The sequence below is a fragment of the Canis lupus genome, chromosome 2 (genome assembly GCF_011100685.1).
Source record: "Canis lupus familiaris isolate Mischka breed German Shepherd chromosome 2, alternate assembly UU_Cfam_GSD_1.0, whole genome shotgun sequence".
Classification (NCBI taxonomy): domain Eukaryota; kingdom Metazoa; phylum Chordata; class Mammalia; order Carnivora; family Canidae; genus Canis; species Canis lupus.
Window position 1 is genome coordinate 38,999,047 of NC_049223.1, and position 4,921 is coordinate 39,003,967.

Consider the following 4,921-nt stretch of genomic DNA (forward strand, 5'->3'; position numbering starts at 1 on the left):
CAGGCACAGTTTCAGTGACTGATTCAGGCTCAGAGTTTCATGAAATGGTATACCCAGATGTCCATCGGAGGCACATCATCTGAAAGCCCAGAATGGAGCTGGTGGCTTCACTTCCAAGGTGGTGCACTCACATGACTGTCATGGGGCCTCAGTTCCTCATGCCATAAGTCAGCTGAATGTCTTTGTGACATACTGACTGGCTTCCCCCACTAAAAGTTCACAGTCAAATAAATTGAACCCCCCCAGCAATGATAGATTCTTCTAATTATCTTTATCAAGTTAATGTCTGTGTATAATTACCCACAATATAAGATTATGTGAAAACAGTGAGTTCTGCAACTGATTGCAGAACTCACTGCAAGCAGGAAGCCACAGTACCTTGTATATCCTAATGTCAAACATCACACACCTTCACTTTCTCCACATTCTATTTGTTAGAAGAAAGTCCCTAAATACAACTAACACTTAAGAGGAGGGGTATTAGAGTTCACCTTTTGCAGGGAAGAGTATCAAACCACCTGTTGCCGTATTTTAAATTAAAACCACCCAGGGTCTTTTCTGGACTTTACCACATTCTTTGTATCAAGTCAGGGCAGCTCTTAAAAATGATCCATTCCTTAAACTGAATACAATGCTAATCCGATGCATGCCATTATCACTGGCCTATAGTGGAGGAGAGAGTCTGATAGTCAAATAACAAGGGATAATGCAAAGCATTATAATTATTTGTAAGGCTTTAAATAATGGTTTGAAATTGACACTGGTAACTTCAGAACAGTTTGTGAAAGTAACTAACAGGCTTAAACAGTTCTATGCCTTATGGATAGTTTGGCCACCCACTAGACTTGTGTCTGGAGAGCTTCAAAGAATACAATAGCATTGGACTGTCATCCTTCTAATCCCCCACACTTTATTTGAGTATGTTCAATTTTACAGCCTTCTCCTCTCTGCTAAGCTAAAATCAATGTATTGACATCTTGGTGGGAGAAGTGGAACAAGAGACAGCTAAGTTATTCCCTGGAGGGAAAACTCAAAAGAGGAAGAGACTTCTTGTATCCACAAGTCAGGACAGTTGAGGTCAAATTCTGCTATAAATTCTCTCTGTGGGGTGATGGAGGACACACACAGACCCTCAGATAAATACTCCTGACTGTGCTCTGTATTGCATACGCTGCTTGGACCTTCTAGGATGCTAAAGTGCAATGAATAATCTCTCTCTCTCTCTCTCTCTCTCTCTCTCTCTCTCTCTCAGTGATCTTCAGATCTTAAAGGAAAGATAAGCATAGACTATATTTTGCTTAACTTCTCTTTTAAGTTAGGTAGACGTCAGTGCATTAGGGGCTGTGGAAGGCTTGAGGACATGAAGGCATCTACATATAATCCCTGTTCTTCAAGAGCCTGTATTCTTCTTAGAGGAGAAATCTGGGATGAAGGTCGTACTGCTTTGGAGACCATGATGAAGAGCCTGGGATCTTAACCTTTATACAGGTTAGTCAATCTCTCTCTCTCTCTCTCTCTCTCTCTCTCACTCACTCACACATTCATACATACACCACCCTAACTAAAAGATCAGGCCCTTTTAGAACCTGCATTAAACTGTCAGAACACTTTTGTCTTTCATGGAAATGTAAGGAATCCAAAAGATATTCCCAGTTAGGTGGAGTGACACCCTCGAGAAGCCTAGCATCCCCAGAAGAGTGCAAGTATTTTTTTTTCAAAAGTACAAGAGTAATAATAAAGTCTACATTGTGTTTCATAAACTGTACTAAGTGCTTGAAGTACATTATCTCATCCTTTCCTCACAGCAACCTTGAAATACATATTATGATTAATAATAATAGAGATGAATAATATTATTCTTATCCCCATTTGCTAGATGAGTAACTGAGCCTCGGAGAAGTTCAATGAGTCACTTGAGGTTAGCCAGCTAATAACTGGTGAAGCAAAGGTTTAAACTCAGGACATCTATAACCAGACCCCATGTTGGTAACTAGCACTGATTTAAGCACAGAATGAATACCTGAAATGATTACTTAGCAGAGGAGAGAATGGATAAAGAAGGAAGAGGAGGACAGGCTCTACTGTTTACATTTTTATCTCTTATAACATCATGACTACCAATTACATGGTTTGATCCTTCAGTATTTGGACACGTTTTTTTTTTTTTTTTTTCTCTCAACTAGACTGGCATCCTGGTGAATAGATTGTATCTTATGGACTCTCTCTTTCCTTGTGAGTATATATGAAATGCTGGACAAATAACCTTCACACCACCACAACAAAGACAGGATTCCTCAGAATTCTCAGGCAATTTATCACCTCGTCGCCTCTTCTATTACTCGGTAATTTACTCTTCATTCCTTAATTTCTTATATTTAAAAATAATAGAATCCACTTCTTAAAGTTTATGAGAGTAAAACTAAATGAGGTAATGTTTATAAAGAGATTAGCAATAGCCATCACAACTAGGTACTCAATGTAATTATTCTTTCTATTATCATAATATACATGTCTCCAGTGGTTCAAAATGAACTATCTATATATATATATGTACATTTATAGTTTACTATATATACTACTAAGATTGCTATTAAATAGTAAAAATTACTCTTTCTTAAGTATTTCACATCTTACAGGTGCTTTAGAAGATGATTTATATATATAAACTAGTTATATATATAGTTATATATTAGTTATATATACTAGTCATATATATTAGTTTTATATATGTATATGGACTATGTATATATTAGTTTTATATATATACATGTATATGTATACTTATATATATACTTTTATATATATATAAACTAATTTTATATATATATATTATATAAACTAATTTATATATATATATATATATATAAACTAATTTTATAATGAGGCTTAGAAATGCCAACTTAATTTATCCATGATCACATAGCTAAAATGTTCAAAGAATTAGCATATAAACTTAGGTCTGTGTGATTTCAAAATCAATTTCTGGTAAAAACAAAGGACAGAATCTAAGCCAGGTTCTCACTCCTCTTACTCCTCTACTCCCCTACAAGATGTAAAGGTCAGATTCTGACTATGTATACATAGTTATTACTGATAGGAATTCTCCTTGTCTCACAGGGCCTACTTCCTATCTTGGGAAACAACATTTCCTAGGAGAAATTCCACCTTTCCAGTGATACTATCACTATCAGATCTCTGGCATCCGAAGGAAGACAGACTAGGAGGAAACAGTAAGCTATTTAGGATCTTGTTGGACATTGGAATTCCTTGTTGATGGAAATTAAACCCAGAACACAGTCATCTATTCCCACTGTTCTCCAGCTTGTCAGATAGAAGCAGTCTTGTTTACAAAAAAGAAGTCACTGGTACAGCATATCTCAGCACACACTAGTCCATTTATGGTAGGGAGGAAGTCCACTCAGACCCTGGTTACCTGTTCCCTCAAAGGGCACTCAACATCTTTACTGTAGCAAAGGACATCCAGTATCACCTACTACTGTGTGATCACAAGGAAAACAAATTTTATTTAATAAAGCCAAATGCCAGTTTCTTAAAAGCTACCCTAACTTGAAGCATAATGTATAATGAACAATCCCTGCTTTTTAAAAATCAGATTAATGAAGCAAGAGAGTTTTAAAATACAACCAACCTTGGGATTTGAGTAGGACTGGGGAGGGGCTGATAATAACATTCACTAATGACACTGCTTTCAGAGTCTTTACATTTATGCTTAGGTTACTTTTCTGAAAAGTGAGTAGCAAATAGACCATCCTATTTGAGTGGTGATTATATTTATATTGATTATACTTAATGTGTTGATGGAAGTGGGAGTTTATAAGCAAAAGAATATGAGTTATCGACAGTCTTTAATCCCATGGCCTTTTAAAATCTGCTCAGATACTGAGTATCACTCTGCTTCATTCTCTTGTCTCTTCTTATTTTCATAGTCAAAATCAGAAGAAATACAAATTAATAGCACTATTGATTATAACAGCTAACAATTGCTAAGTGTTTACTAAGACCCAACCACTTAAAATCTCACATCTCACAACAATCATATGAGATAGGCGTTATTATTTCCCCCATTTTATACCTGAGAAAACTGAGATCAGCAGCTTTTAACATAACTTTCCAAGAAGCTCTTACTACTCATCAAAGGTAAAGAGAGAACTTCCTGATAGGTGTGTATGCCATTAGACTGTTCTTAATCACCATACTATAAAGTCTCTGTAAAGAGGAAGGGCAAGCCCAGAGTGGTGAAAATATTGCCTCTTCAAACACATCTGCTTGGGTTAGAGTACTTCCTAACTAGGAGCTCCAAGTCATATTACAATTTTTTGGTGGCCTAGACCAATCTAAGACCTTTCATGGCCTCCAAGATGGGGACAAGCAGAGGAAGTAAGAATTCATTCATTCCATCTATTCCATTAGTACTTGCTGAGTCCCTAGTCTATACCCAAACCCGTGTCAAGCACTGAAGAAATATCAAGCGCTTGAAGACTTTCTTGCCTCAGGAAATTCAGAGTCTCCTTATATAAGATGTACATAAAAGCACACAGCTGGGCACCCAGCTCAGAATGACTCAAGGGAAGTGTCGATGAAGCTAAGACCTGAGGATGAAGAGGATTTAGCAAGGCAAAGTGTATTTCTTTGAGACATGGCCTCAGTATCTGTTCTGTTCTTACCCCTCCAGCACATTCGGAATGCTCCTCTTTATGGGTTTGCCAAAATCAAAAATAATAATCCCAACCATCCATCAGTTGAGTAAGAGGAAATGTAGTATTTCATATGAAAAGAAAAACTAATAGGACAAGAATGTTATGATGGAGGAGGTAGAGACAGAGTCACAGCTGCCACTGACCTTGGCAGATTATCAACATCTTACTAAACAGTCCCCTTCCTTGATATTGCTATATAAGTA